Below are 16,111 nucleotides of genomic sequence, written 5' to 3' on the forward strand. Positions count from 1 at the left end.
GATGCCCTAATGTTTCACACCAAATTTTTCCTCTATCATCAAATCTCGGCACAAGTGAAAATGTTTCCATTTACTTCTTAAAACCTTTAAAATCATGGAACTTATAAATTTTTTACTTGGGGTTAAGAATAACCTCAATAATAATAGCAAATTGATTGTTAAGATCCTTCAAAACAAACATGTCATACCAAAATTAAATATGGGTGAGTCATGGAATATATGAAAGATTTTCACTCATGTTAGGTACATGGTAAACATTAGTGATTACACCATTTTCACAATCAAACCTACCAATACATATAACATTCAATGCATAATCATATTCAACAAATAATTTTCTTCCTTGAAGTTACTTAGGGAGGAAAGGAAAGAAGCATCCTTTAGCCAATTGTTTAGAACAACTAGAGTCCATTGAGAAGAAATAATAGAATATATATAATTATCAACTTTACCTTATTCAAAGCATCATCAGATTACCTTCAATCATCTTAACCTTCTTGTCAATTTCCTTGGATTTCTTCCAACAATTCTTCTCAATATACCTTGGTTTTTCACAATAACAACGAGTCTTCTTATTCTTGGATTTCATGGAAAACAATTGATTATAAAATCCATAATTTATTCTTTTGACATGATGTTCCTAATTCTTATCATGACCTCCTTTGTGGCTTCTTTCATTGCTATCACATAGTGAAATGTTCCTTGATTTGATAGGAGGATTTGTTGAACCATCATTGGGCTTAACACATGTATGATTTTTGTTTTCGCTTGCTTTTAATGAGTTTGGTTTACTTCTTATTACTAAGTTTTCCTTTATTAAGCAATGCCTTATGTTACCTATCAACAAGGTGAAAAAGGAGTCAAAGGTATAATACTTCCATCTTCTTTCCTTTAAGACCAATTTGTGTAGATTATGGAGCAAAAAAACTCATAGTATGTTTTCAAATCCATCAATATTGGTTCTCTCAAGCAATATTATATCTTTGAGAAGTATTTCACACATTTACCTAGCTTCAAGTGTATCTCTTTTACATGAGCCATATGATCCTCAGTAATTCCAAATGAAAGAGGTTCCTAAAAAACCAAATATTTCTCAATATTCATAGCGCAACTTTCATCAATCTTGTCAAACAACTTCTTCAACTTCTTCCAAGCTTCATTTGTATAGTTTATTTCCCTAGTATGAAAGTAAAAGTCCCTTGAAATGTTGGGTCTCATGATACCTATGATTTCATCCTTCTTTACATTAACCATGAATGATCCATATTGGATCATCATCTATATTAATGCTTTCATAGTGGAAAATGTGGAGGAGTCAACTCATGGGACCGTTTTTATCGATGGGACCCAATTTGGAAAATTGGGGTATGAAAACTTCCAAGAGAATTTTGAGGCATCGAATGACATTTTTTGGGGGTAATTTTTATTTTCTTACGTGTGGCACCATTTTGTGCTATTATACACATAGATCCTTTACAATGGCACAAGAATCACCTCAATCAAAGTTTGCATGCAAAACTTATACCACTTGGAAGTTGACCTTCTTGTTTTGACAACCATGATTCGAGAGAATGCCACATCATCTTCCATTATTCATGCAAGAAGGGCTAGCCACGTGATCACGATGAAGAAAAATCTACAAGAATTAATATTGTAACTCTATTGAAGAGTTGAAGGAGTCAAAACAAGCCAATAGTAGGCTATTGGGTTGTGTTATAATCGAGTCATTGGGAGGAAAAGGGGTCCCATTATTTTCAAGTGAATTTATTCCATAGATGAGAGAGTAGTCAAGAGGGATAGGAAGAGAGAAAATAGAGAGGATTTGTGCACTGTAGTAGCCCATGGGCCACATGCCTTACTTATTTATACTTGTATCCATCTTCCATTCAAAGAATGAAAACTGAGAAGCCTAACCTTCTAGTTGGGTTTTCTCCCAAAAGGGCTTGCTAGGATATATCACATGTCAATTGTGGTTTGTGAGTTTTTGTTTCGTTGTTCTCTATTTTCTGCATAACTTATAATTTTCATTCATACACAATAAACATTAATTAACATATCCATAAATCTAATGAGAAATAAACTCTCATAGTGTAGATTTTGGATTTTCTAATATATTTTAGTAGATTTATTGTGATGAATTTCCCAATGGAATATCCACAATAGTTTACAAATCATATTGGTATCAAAGAAATTTTATTTTGGTATATTGTGAGGATTTGTAGGGGATCCATATTGGTTAAGTCGAAAGTCACAAAACCCTATTCATGGTTGATGAATTTGTGAATAACCCTCATGATCTCGTAGAGGAGAGGTTTTCATAGCTAGAAGCACAAGTTGTATATATAAAGCATAATGTGAGCCTCCTCGTGGAATCCTTGACCAACAAGCTTGGGCTATTAAACATAGAATATTTTGGTTTTAACACAAATTTATGATTAAAGGGGAGATTAGGATATCAAGAAGAAATAGAGAAGGAGGCAAAGAAAGAACCTAAAAAGATCAACCTAGTTCGAGTGTTGTGACTCATTCGTAGTCCTTGTTCAAAATGGAAATGAAGGTTGACATCAACCCAAATCAAGGTGAGATAGATGCCCTAAAGCTAAATTGTTGGTTGTAGAAATTGATATATTATTTTACGGTTCATCATATAGAAGAAGAATTAAAGATTTCATTTGCTTAGATGAAATTAAAGGGTCATGCCCTGACTTGGTAGGAAATCCAAACAAAGACCTTGAGGTTGCAGGGATATCCTCTAGTGACTAACTTGGAGGATTTCAAAACACTCATAACATCACAATTTCACACTATCGAGTGTGTAGAGGACCAGTGGATCCAATGATATTACTTTAGGTAGAAGCAAAGGCAGAGTCTACAAGAGTACACCAAAAAGTTTATAAATATGGCCATAATCTTGGGTATCTATGTTTGGTATTTACTTACTAAGGTAAGTTAAGCTCTTAATTCCTTTATCAACCTAGGAAAGTACACAGAGGCACTCGTCTAATGTACATAGATCTAGAAGGATCTAAGGTTCTAATGATAGCCTAGTGAAATGAAATTAACAATGCTCTCTTACAAGAGGTCCTTCCTTGTCTTTTCAAACACTTAAGCATCAATTTAGATGAAAACAAATCTCATGAAATTTTGATTGCCTAGGTAACAAAAACAACTTATTCATGACTGGTTAAAAATCCTATCATTCCCTTACAAGAATCTTGCTCAATAGAATCCTTTCCAATCTTTGGATCATAACAATTCAAAGCAATTTCAACACCTGACTAATCCAAGAAACAAATAAGATAAGTAATGTTGCAAACCAATGACAGTTGAATCCCTTACAAGAATCACTTATCTAACTGAAAATTGAATTTAACAATTACAAATCTGAATCACTTGGAAATCAAACCATGAACTATCTTTGAAATTAAAGCCAATAATAAAATATCAAAATTATGCAACAACAAGCATATATATCAATCTTCAAGATTAGTATTGGTTGAGTCCTTTTACAAGGCTCTTTCACAACGAATGCAAATCCTTTCCAATTAACAACTTCAATCACATAACCTTTCTTACAGCACATAAAATAACCTCTGAATTTTAAATCTATCTATGCAACTAGTAAAGAAACTTTAAGACAAAGTGTACCAGCGTAGTGATGAGGGCCCTTCAACACTTCACAAGCACACTGTAAAACGATTCAGAAGAATATGACTATTGGATCTGAAGGCATAAACTCGATAGTGAAGTCTGTATTAAGTCTGGAATTAAAAATGCATAAACTGTACTTTCATGTGTCCAAAATCTAGCAGAAACATAGTTTTTCCTCCTAGGTTATTTATCACAAATCCTATAACAAAAGAAGTTATTCTTGCTCCATATTATCCTAACAGAATTCTATTAATTACATCCAAGAAGTTCGAAATTGGATCAGTTCCTTCATTTATGCAAAAATTCTCAAAATATAAATTAGATCAGTTCCTTCATTTATGCAAAAATTCTCAAAATAGAAATTATTTTGTTCACAAAATCTGGAAATTCTGTTAAAGTGGCTGGCTTTCACCATCGTTCACTGGACACCTATTTTCTTCAAATTCGAAAGTGGATAGGTAATCCACCATCCGTGTACATTTAGCTTCATGCCCACAATCTTCAAATTTTCCAACCTGTTATGCAACATGTCAAACCATGGAGCAATTACAGGAAGTTACAACTTCTTGTAATTTTCTGGAAAATGTCATTTTTAACACAATAATTTCAAAAATTAATTTCAAGCTAAAAATAATGATAATGACATCATATCATTTAGTTTCTAAGGATTATAGCTGGAATATGAAGGTTAGATGGTCAAAAATGATAATCAAAAGAGGATTTTTAAGTGAAATGGATAGTCATAATTTGATACCAACATTCCCCCAAACTCAGGATTTTGCATGCCCTCATGCAAATGAATTCTAACTTGTCAAATTATGCCTTCTGCCTTTGCTGCCTGAAGTAAAGCATTGATGTTCATTTGGGCTTCATACTCTGTCTTCAAGATTTGATACTTGGTTTTAATTGCCTTCTTTTGCTTGTAAAGTTTATAGGCCTTCCTATAGATTTGCATTTTATAAGCTTTGAGTTTCTTAACCTTATTTTTCAATTTTTCATTCTCATCTTGAAATTTCTTACTTTGTATTTTGAGTGTTTCATTTTCTCTTTTCACCACTCTTTCCAAAACTTCTGATTCCATAAGCTGTTGCTGTAATTTCTCAACTTTCCTTTCCAATTTTCTTTTCTTCTTACCTGAGAATTTATGTTCTTGTTGTTCCTTTTCCTTGTCTTTAATTTCCAATCCTTGTATGTAATCATACTGGGGTTGTTGTAGAATATCATCTTCCTCCACCATTTTCCCTTTCTGACCAAACTTAGTCTTTCTGGACCTTCTTGTGTAGGTGGAGAAAATTTTATCATGTTCAGCTTTCTCAGCTTCCTCTCTTACCATTCTTCTTGTCTTGATACTGCTGCTGGATGGAACAGAGTTACTTTGTCTGTACTCTGAAAAGTCTTCCTCTATAGCATCTACATCAATCAATAGTTCTGCATGTTGCTACCCTTCCTTTAAATTCTATTGTTCTTCCTGTGAATCTTGCTGCTTTGCTTGCTCCTCATCTGCTATAAACTCATTAGTCACCAAGAATTTCTTCCATGTCACACTTATCTTTTGCAGTTCAAACTCAATCAAGATTTTTACCAAGCCATAATGATATAAACTCCTATCCTTGTTTTTTCTTTGTTTTTGTATGGTCTTAGACATCTTAGTTAAGCTTTGCAAAAGAAAATAAGGCAAGCTTATAACACAGTCCCCTCTTAGATGCATTAACAGTTTGATATGATAAAGAAATACAATGTTGTATCTTCCCTCACAGGTTATAAATTTTTGAATGACATAGACTATTTCATCCCATGGATGAATGAGCCAACTCCTAGGAATCCCTGATTTCCAGTTAACTAATGATACCCTTGTCCTGGATATGAAATGTGTCCATGTTTTCTCCTTGAACTGCTTTGTTTTAAAATACTTCTCCCCTTCTGGGCTTATGCCTATTTCTTGAGCAATTGTGTCTTCTGAGACCCTAAAAGACAAGTTTCCTACAATGGCCCTCTCTCCAGTGAATGAAGAGGCAAACTCCCTTGTTGTTAGCTCATTGTGCCCATTGAATTTTTCTAGGAATGTCAGCCATTGTTTTGCCCTAAAAATTTCTATGCAGTCCTTATGGAATTTGGAAGGGTCAAATTGTTCTGGCTCTGTTCTGTTTTCCATGAGAGAATTTTTTTTTTTACCTTTGGTTACCCTGTGCTGTAAGAAGAATTTACGGTTGTAAAAAAATTATTGCATTTTCCTTATGTTGTAAAAATAATTTTACCATAATTGCGATAAGAAAACTACCTGAGCCTGAGTGCTATGTGTGTCTCTATTTTAGTGGAGGACGCTGTCAATTAAATTGGAATGCCCTTCAACCGGTTCTGTAGAATCTCCCCTGTGTCGTGGCCCTCTTACTCGTATGTTGACATTGTTATTGTCAACATACTCGTAACGCTATACCCATACGTATTTCAGAGAGGATTTCGTTTTAATCTTCAGAATGTTAAACAGCTCTTACCAGTCACTAAGAGAAATTCGCAGCATTCTCTATAGGTTCGGACTTCTACCTATACTCTGTGATAAATACAACGTTTACTTCCCTTTTTCAACACAATGGTTTCATTCATAATGAACCTTACTACCTCCATACATCACTTGATTATGCAATGAACCCTCGGTCCCTTCACGCAGCATATACTTCAATGATAATCCTTCAGTTCCTTACACAGGGATTTTTAATGATGTCCTGAGCAGTCCTGGCAGCAGTCTTTGAATGATGAAATTGGGTATGGTGCAAGCCCTTTGCTAAAATCGTGAGGGCTACGGATCATTATGGCGTCTTCAGATCATGAGGGCATTGGGTCATTATGATTTCTCTGAACTAGCCGTTAATCCTTATTATGATAACATACCCTTTGTCTATCAAATATTTATGTTCTAGATTTAAAAAAATTTAGGTTGAAAACCATAAAAATTTATAAATCCTTCATCTTCGTGACTTGATCCCATTCTTCAAAATTCGGATCTGTAGCTACTAATTGATGGCTTCTAATCTGTAGTTGTTGACTTAATTAGTTCTGAGTATGCATGCTTAGTTTTAGTAGGTCTGTTGGTACTTATGACTGTAGGTTGAATGTTGAATTAGAAATGTATGTACAGGATAAAAGATAGGCTTTAAGGATCAGGTTTAGGGATATGTACAGGATAGAAAATAGGACTAATGTAATTAGAAATGTATGTATAGGATAGAAAATCTAGTTTTTAAGAGTAGGAATGACTCCTACAGGATATAAAAATGGGCATGTATGATATAGGATAGGCTGGATATTAGAAACTAAAATCAATAATCATCATAAACCACTATTTAAAAATTGGAATTAATAAAAGAAATTAAAAGTATTAAAATGAAAATTCTTACAGCCCTCTGATATTTCTTTGTTTGGAAGCTAGCTTTTGTTGTTTGATATGTTCAAGCATAGCAGAATGTGATGGTGTCCATTTCTCTCTTAAGTGTAGTCTCTTTCTTCTTAGGTGCAGTCCAGTCTTCTTCTTTGCAATCTTCTTCTTCTTAGGTGTAGTCTTCTTCTTAACAGATCCCATTTTGATAATGTGCATAGAACAGGTCCCTTTTCTGAGAATGAGAATTTGTATATAACAGGTCCCTTTCTGAGAAATTGTATATAACAGGTCCCTTTCTGAGATATGTTCTGAGTTTAAAATTTGATCAAATCCTTTGAAAAAAAATATTGAACAACAATCATTTTTTTGTTGAGAATCCATTAGAAAATGTAAAGACAAATCTCTTCCTCTGCTGGAGATGAAATTAGGGAGATGGAAAAGCATGAACAGGTTCAGACTTTCTTCTCCCCTACTGATGATTTGACTTGTCCTCAAGTCATGTTTCTTTGAGAATGCTTTTATTTTGAAATTCAAACTAAAGAAAAAGGAATTCTTACAAGCCAATTGCTTGGTTTTCTCGTAAGAATTCATGTTTAGAGTATGCCATATCTGGTTTTCATATCTAAACATTATTATGTTTTTTTTTAGTTTTTTTTTTTATTTTTTTTTTTTTTAACTTTAAAGAAGAGAAAAAAAATGATTAAGGCTTAGATATTACAGCTGACTGTTGTACTATATGTACCTCTTTTTGTTGTGATACTGTCTCCATGAAATCTTCTTTGTTGACAAGCTTATGATAGATCTTTAGCCTGTGTCTATTTACTAGATATGTTTGTCCTTTCTGGTCAATTGTGGTGAGTTTGAATGATCCATTCTCAAAGACTTTAATGATTTCATAAGGGCCTGTTAGGATTCCAAGAAACTCTCCTAGCTTGTAGCTCGAAGATGCATAGTAACATATAAATTCAACTATTGTTGCAGGTTTAATGGAAGGACTGATGGTTTAGTTCAAGCCAGATAACCACTTCTACTTTGTTTCACTCTAGACACGTGTGAACACCCCCAAACTACAAGGCTTTAGACCACCAATTGCTCACAGTTTGAGGTATTAGGTGAATATGGAGAATACTAATCACACCAGCAGATGCACAAGACCATGTGATGGTCGGATGCAACTAGTAAAGAAGTCTGTAAATCTAATATATTAATGCAAAGACAGGATGCCAGCTCTCTTGCATTAGATAGACAGAAACCTAGACCACCTATTCAATGATGCATACAAGATTCTAACACAGAGATAGGATGACAGCTATTTATTGTTAAACCTCAACGATCAAGAGCATAGCATATCAGGCACAACTTAGAATAGAGGAAAATGGGAAGTGAACAGTTAACAACAAAAGAAGCTTGTATTAGCTAAAAATGAAGACGAGATGGTGCAAGTGACAAAATATCTATAGTCTCTAGAAGTTGAACTTTACATCAAATACCAACCCTGATTACATCTTGCTTCTGGGTATTTATAGATTTACATTACAAGGGAACTTGGCCATTTAGGTATGGAGGGGTCATAATTGACGAACAACCACATTTAACTACCTGATGGAGTCTCTAAACATGTTTGCTTGCTTTAGTGGATGAATCTGATTTGCTCAGGTGCTGTGCGGTCCCTTTTTGGCTGTTGAAGTGCTCGTACTAGTGAAGTCCATAAATGATAAATTTAGTTACAGGGTCATGATGTGTCCTTTTCCCTCTTGTTCATGCTTGCTGTTTAATATGGTTGTTGGGAACTGACTGTGACTGGTACTGGAAAACTGGTTATCTCCTTCCTCGGGCAACAGAGTGGTCAAGGACGTGGAATGCATGGGCAAATAGTCAATCGGGATGAGAAGGAAGGATGATCGTCGGATCGAGGAAACGGACGGCGGAGATGGCTCAACAGAGGCTACAGGCCAAGGTGGGAGCGGGGTGAATTGGGGCCGTCAGATCTTCGGCGGACAGATCAGACGGTGATCAGGCTATGGAGTTGCGCGGTCATTTAACGGGCATGGGCAGTTTGGATGGGCGGTAATGGTATTCATCGCACCGCTTTTGGGCATGAAGCGGTAAAATCCAAGAGTCGCGCGATTCCACTCAGCGATCGACACGTAGCAGCAGATGAGAGAGAAAAAACGCTCTCATAGCGCGCTAACGTTCGATCGGGTCACGGGTGCGAGAAGAGTGAAAAGTGTCGGATTGGGTGGAGATGGATCGGATGGTGGAGAGTGGTCGGACAGGTTGCTTTATCGGGCACGATGTGGGCTGTTAGATCAGCGGGGGTTAATCAATAGCGGGAATGAGGCGCGATGGGTTTATGAGCACGTGAGGTCATATGGGTGCAGTTCTATGATGGGATTGGGGTTTGCGCTCGGGGTTTAGGCCAAAAGGGGCTATTTTGCAGGGTTTAGGAGGCAAATAGGGGAAACAGAGATGGAGGAGAATAAACGGGGTAAAGGAAGAAAGGAGAAGGTGGCTAATGTGAGCCCCTCTTTGAACATAACCAATCAGACCATGATCCTTTCTGACCTTAGGAAGTCAGCACTGTACAACAGAGCTAACACTGGCTCCTTCTGGGGATGAGATCCTCCCTGTGAGGTCTCAAGAACTGTAGACCACTACCTTTCCTACAAAATAGATCAGCAAGAATTCCTAGTGTTCCATTGGGCATGGAGTCTAATTAAGCCTACACTAAAACTAGTAAAAAGAACATATTTACAATGCTGAGGCCTAAAGGCCTTAAACAACATAAATCTTCAAAAACCACCCATTGACTAGGCCATCAAAAACTGTTTCTCCTTCCACACTTTGCAGTATGAAAGTGTTGTTCCCCTGGATCTGAGAAATGACAAAGGGTCCAGTCCACAGAGCATCGAACTTCCCATGATTGCCTTTCTTTTCCTTCAGTGCATCCCATTTAAGCACCAAGTCTCCAATCTGAAAATTGTCCATCTTTGCCTTTCTGTCAAAGGCTTCCTTGATTCTCTTTTGATGTGCTGTAGACTTTTCAATCAGCTGATCCCTGATCTGGTGCACTTCTGCCAAGTCAGTAATCCTCTTTGTCATGTCATTTTCCTCACTCTGCTCTTCCTGCAAGAATTTAGCCACAGGGAGGGTCAACTGAATTGGGAATATGGCCTCAGTGCCATATACCAGCTTGAATGGAGAATTCCCTATGGATTTCTTGGTGGTCACTCTGTCAGCCCACAATGCATATTTCAGCTTGGAATCCCAGTTCCTCTTGTTGTCCTCCAGCAGCTTTTTGATTATCCTTATCAGGCTCTTATTGGATGATTCTGCTAGACCATTACCTTGAGGGTAATATGAGGTGGAATGAACTAGTTTAATGCCCATTGAGTCACACATATCCACCAACTCTTTTCCCTGAAGGCTGCTGCATTGTCTGTAACCAATTTGTGTGGACAGCCAAACCTGGTGAAAATATTTTCTGTTAAGAACTTCATGACCACATGGTGGTCAACTTTCCTGGTAGGAATGGCCTCAATCCATTTAGTGAAGTAGTCGGTGGCTACTAAGATCCATTTGTGCTAGCCACTGGAATGTGGATTGATTTCTCCTATGAAATCCAAACCCCACTGTTGAAAAGGGCCACTGGCATGTATTGGCTTCAAGGGAAAAGATTTCAACTGTTGTTTTCCTTCAAACCTCTGGCACTTGTCACAAGATTTTACAAATGAAAAGACATCAGAAAACAAAGTGGGCCAATAATACCCAGCTCTGAGGACTTTGTGGGCTGTGGTCTTCCAATAGTGATGTCCTCCACAGATGCTGGAATGAAACTGATGCATGACCTCCATGGATTGTTCTTTGTCCAGGCATCTTAAAAGGATTCCAGATGGATCCCTCCAATAGAGCAGGTTTTCATGAACATAGAACTTGGCTGCCCTAAGCTTAATAGTTCTGGCTTGGCTCGAACTTAGGCCTGGAGGGACTTCTAGCTTCAGCAAAAATTGAACTATTGTAGAATACCATTCACAAGAAGCTAGATTTTCTGCCAATGACTGGTTCTGTCCTGGTTCAACTGTTTCTTCCCCTGTCTGTCTATCATCTGAGCTTGTGCCTATCCAATTCATGTCCAACATTTTGCAATTTTCTTCAGCCATTAGTTTGGCAAGGCCTTGACCTCTGACAAGCTTGGTGGGCTTTAATTCTATGTTGAATTCAATAATCTTTGCAATCCATTTTTCCCTTATTCCATCATCGTCTAGCTGTGTTAGGACATCCTTTACTGAAGCAGAGGGCACATATGCAATTACCTTGGAGTGCAGAATATAAATTCTACAAGCTTTCAAGGATTTGATAAGAGCATAAGCCTGTTTTTCTATGATGTCATACCTCAGTTCTGCATTCCTTAATGTTTTGCTGAAAAATGCCATAGGATGCTCTGAACCCTCATCGTCTTCCTACAATAAAACTGTTGCAAGGGTTTCATCGGAAGCAAAGGAGAAAATATGGAACTCCTTGCCATGGTCTGGGCTTATCAAAGTGGGAGCTTCCATAATAGCTCTTTTGATGGCTTCAAAAGATCTTCTCGCTGAATCAGTCCATTTGATTTCTGATCCCTTTTTTAGCATGGAGGTGATGTGTTTTACCAACTCTGCAAAATTATGGATGAACCTCCTTACAAAATTTATTTTTCCCATAAAGGATTGTATGTCCTTTTTTGATCTTGGGACAGACAAGGTTCGTATTGCTTTCACTCTTTCTGGGTCAATTTTGACACATGCAGCAGAGACAATGTGTCCTAACAACTTGCCCTCTTTTAAAGAAAACTGTGACTTCTTAGGGTTCACTGATATTCCAAACCTTCTGCACTTCAGGAACACCTTCTTCAAATTCTGCAAATGATCTTGATAGCTGCTAGAGTATACTGTTATATCATACAGGTAGACAAGAACAAATTTATCCTTCTCTCCTACATATGCTATATCCATAGCTCTCTGAAAGGTGGCTCCAGCATTCATCAGCCCAAAAGGCATCTTAGAGTACATGAAAGTGCCCCAAGGAGTGGTGAAAGCCATCTTTTCTTGGTCGTCTAGATGCACAGCAACCTGGTTATATCCTGAAAATCCATCCAGGAAAGACATGACTTTGGCTCTTGAGACTTTCTGCAGCAAATGCTCCATCTTGGGCAGAGGATAGTTGTCTTTCTTAGAGCATTTGTTTAAGTTTATGAAATCAACGCACATCCTGATTTCTCCACTTTTCCTCCTCACCACTACCAATTTGGCTACCCATTTTGAATATCTCAGAGGAACTATGATTTTGGCAGCCAACAACTTCTTGATCTCTTTTTCAATCAGAGGAAGGAGCAAAGGGTTTATGGGTCTCAGCTTCTACTTGAAAGGAATGGTGTCTTTCTCCAAGGGGATCTTATGCTGGATGATATTTTTGTCATAAGTTTTGAGGTCACTGTTTTCCCAGGCAAAAAACATCAGCAAATTGCTTCATTAAGGTGCAGTATTCAAAACTTTGGGCAGCAGAAAAATGGGTGGACAATTTATATAATTTGGGTGATCTGGACTCCCTATGTTATGCCTATGGACTACAGACTGATCTTATTTTTGAGAAATCTTATGAGGCACATCATTATGGTCAAACAACTTCTCTAAAGGCACCAGCCCTTTAGGGATATGATTGCTAGGTAGCTGAACAATGTTATCTTGGCCAATTCTGTTCTTTAGCTGGGGTTGGGGACTTTCCTCCAAGGTTTCATTCTCTTGATCAATTTGCATTTCAGAGAATTCATCAATGACTTGCAAAAACCTATTCACTTCATCATCATCCTCAAAAACTTTCCAGTGCTGGACATTATCAGGCAAGGATGGTCTATATTTTATCTGGACCTCGTAAACCAACCTAGGGGGCATGGGAGGGATAAACATGCTAGCAGACACAGCAAGGGAATCAACAAGCTGATTTTTGACTCTAGGAATATATGAGATACAAAAACTATCAAAAGAATCTTTGAGTCTCCATACCTCGTCTCTGTATGCTTTCAGTCTTGGGTGCCTTGCTTGGAACGTTTTGTTCACTTGCTGAGTGATGAGATTAGCATCTCCAAACACCTTTATGTCTCTGATCCCTCTGTCTTTGGCAGCGTTTAAGCCCAATATTAGAGCTTCATACTCTGCTATGTTGTTGGTGACTTGAAAAGTCAGTTTAAAAGACAGATGGGTGCTTTCTTGTTTTGGAGACACTAGCACCACTCCTGCCCCTGCAGTTTCCCTTGAACAGGCTCCATCAAATAACATATCCCAGACCTGTGTCCCTTCTTCTTCCATGGTCTGGTCTACTGGTTTCTTGAGTTGAACAAAGGCCTTATGTGATTCTTCAATTTGGAGAATACATGCCCCAAAATCAGTGTCCACAGCGTAAATGGGATGATTAGTGGGGTTCTTCTCATCACTGATAATATAGGCCAGCTGAGCTTCCCTATATAGTCTTCTGCTTTCTCCTCCAAAAACTAGGACAGTGGCATAAGATAAGTCATTTTGTAATGTCCCACCCAACCTCTTAATCCACCCTCTAGAAAGTAGCATACCAAACTTGGGGGGAACATCTGCTACCACAATATCCATCATCATGCTCTTCATGGGTAGCTGAGTCAGGGTGATAGCCAAGTCTTTTATTAATCCCAAACACTTCACCTTCCTTGAATCAAAGGAGAATAAATCATGATAAGGTCTGGTAATGTCAAGGCCTAACTCTTCCATGACAGCTTTGGGCATCAGATTATGGCTGGCACCTGTGTCCAGCAGACAGTTGTGGAGGGTTTTGTCATGAATGGTCAAGGAGACATAAAATGATGGGGAGCTATTATCAGAGGGTTCAATCATTGGGCTAAGCACAACTGCAGGTTTATCATCTTGTAAATTCACATAGTCATTAGAGGCTTGTGTGGCTTTGAGCTCAAGGGCATCAAGGATAGGCTTTCTAAAGACCTCACTCTTTGCAAGTTCTATCAGAGGTACAAATATTTTTAACTTCTGGACTTCTGATTCGAAATTGAAAGGGGAAGGGAGCTTGTCAGGGCCTCTTACCTCTTGAGTTGGTGCTTTGAGGATGATGGGATTAGCTACTGGTATCTTATGTTTTCTGATCTATTTCTCTATGGAGACAACAACTCTTTGAGCAAGATTCTCCTTGACATTAATCATTCTTGACCTCAAGTTGTATCTTTGCTGGTTTTTAGTCTGTAGAACAACTTCTCTATCCCACTCCTGACTGGTATGTTCCTTGAGTAATGACTCTTCATAGGTAGCCAATGTCAACAAGGCAGCACTGCCCTTGTCCTCCATGTAATGAATTTCATCCTCTTCATCAAACTACTCCTCCTCCATGACTACGTTTTGGAAAGGAGCTTTAACCCTTTGTTCTTCATTGGCCTCTTTGCCTCTTTGAATGATTTGCAATTGTTCATTTGCTCTTCTGAATGGATTCGGATTTCTAGGAGAAAATGTGCTAGGCAGCCTTGCCTTCCCAGAACTTTGCTCAACCTTCAGCTTGGATATCTCAGCAGCCAATGACTCTATCATTTTAGTCATTTTGTCTATTTAGGCTCTGAAGATGAAGAAGAGGAGGAAGCCTCACCTCTCTGCCTCCTTCTGTCAGCATGGCCCTTGAGTTTCTCTGCAACCATGATATTAGATTCCACCTATAAGGCCGCATCTTGCATTTCAGCTAGAGTAGCACATCTTCTTTCTCTTAACGACAAACATAAATCAGAATAAAAGGGATTAGCATAGGTGAGTTTTGCAGAGGTGGGGGTAGGCTTCACTTCAGCTGGTATTTTGCTATACATCCGATTGGATATTTTATTAAAGTCATACAATGATTCCCCATTTTCCCTTTTGAGGTTTCCAAACTCAGTATGGTAGTATAGCAGGTCTTTCTTATCTCCCCAATGCTTTAAAAACACATCATATAATGCTTCAATGTCTGCTATAGACCTGGGGGTCAGTTCTCTGAACCACTTTCTAGCCTCTCCATCAAGGCTTTGGACAAAAAATCTCATCCGCACATCATCTTCACTGATATCTAGGTTATCAGCATAGCTATAAAAAGACTCAAGGTGCTCTTCAGCTGTTACTCCCTTTGTATCAGTGAACTTAGGCATATATTTCTGGTATTCTCTTGTAGGCATGGCATTCAAAGGAATAGGCAGAACCAGGGGTCCATACCTAGCAGCTATGATTCTTTCCATTTTAGTGGGTGCTTGCGAGCCTGCCATGACTAGGGTATATGGAAAGGTACTGACAGTTTGAAAGGTAGGGAGATGAGAAATAACTGACAAGGATAAAGGAATATGATGGAATATAGGGGAGGTTTTCTTTGTATTGAGATCCAAAGGGGAACTTATTGAACAAGGATCTATATGAATCTCTGGGATTATTTCTTCACTGGTAATGCTAGGCTCTATATTTTCAAAATGAACATGCTAAGTTACAAGCCTCTCTTGTAGATATACATAAGATTGTTTAGGCTTACCTGATCCTGATGCTCCTTTCTGAATGATCTTATTCTTCTTAACAATCTTCTCAGGGCCAGGCACTGGGTCAGTTGGTGATTTCTGAGGATTTATCTGGGTATGCCTCACAAATTGAGCCTGAACTATGATGTGGAGTCACCAAAAGGTTGGTCCTCCAATAGAGTTTCCAGATAGATGATTACAACCAAAAATGTGTCCATAATTTGTTTATCATCAAAGTTGGATCTGTGTCGTTCTCCCAGGGAAGCTGAGCTTTGATCTCCTCTCCCCGGCAATGACGTGAATTATGTTAGGATTCCAAGAAACTCTCCTAGGTTGTAGCTCGGAGATGCCTGGTAACATATAAATTCAACTATTGTTGCAGGTTTAATGGAAGGACTGATGGTTTAGTTCAAGCCAGATAACCACTTCTACTTTGTTTCACTCCAAACATGCGTGAACACCCCCAGACTACAAGGCTTTAGACCACCAATTGCTCACAGTTTGAGGTATTAGGTGAATATGGAGAATACTAACCACACCAGCAGATGCACAAGACC

This window comes from Pinus tabuliformis, chromosome 1_2 (genome assembly GCF_031772625.1).
Source record: "Pinus tabuliformis cultivar Carrire ecotype Pingquan chromosome 1_2, CPIR1, whole genome shotgun sequence".
NCBI classification, from domain to species: domain Eukaryota; kingdom Viridiplantae; phylum Streptophyta; class Pinopsida; order Pinales; family Pinaceae; genus Pinus; species Pinus tabuliformis.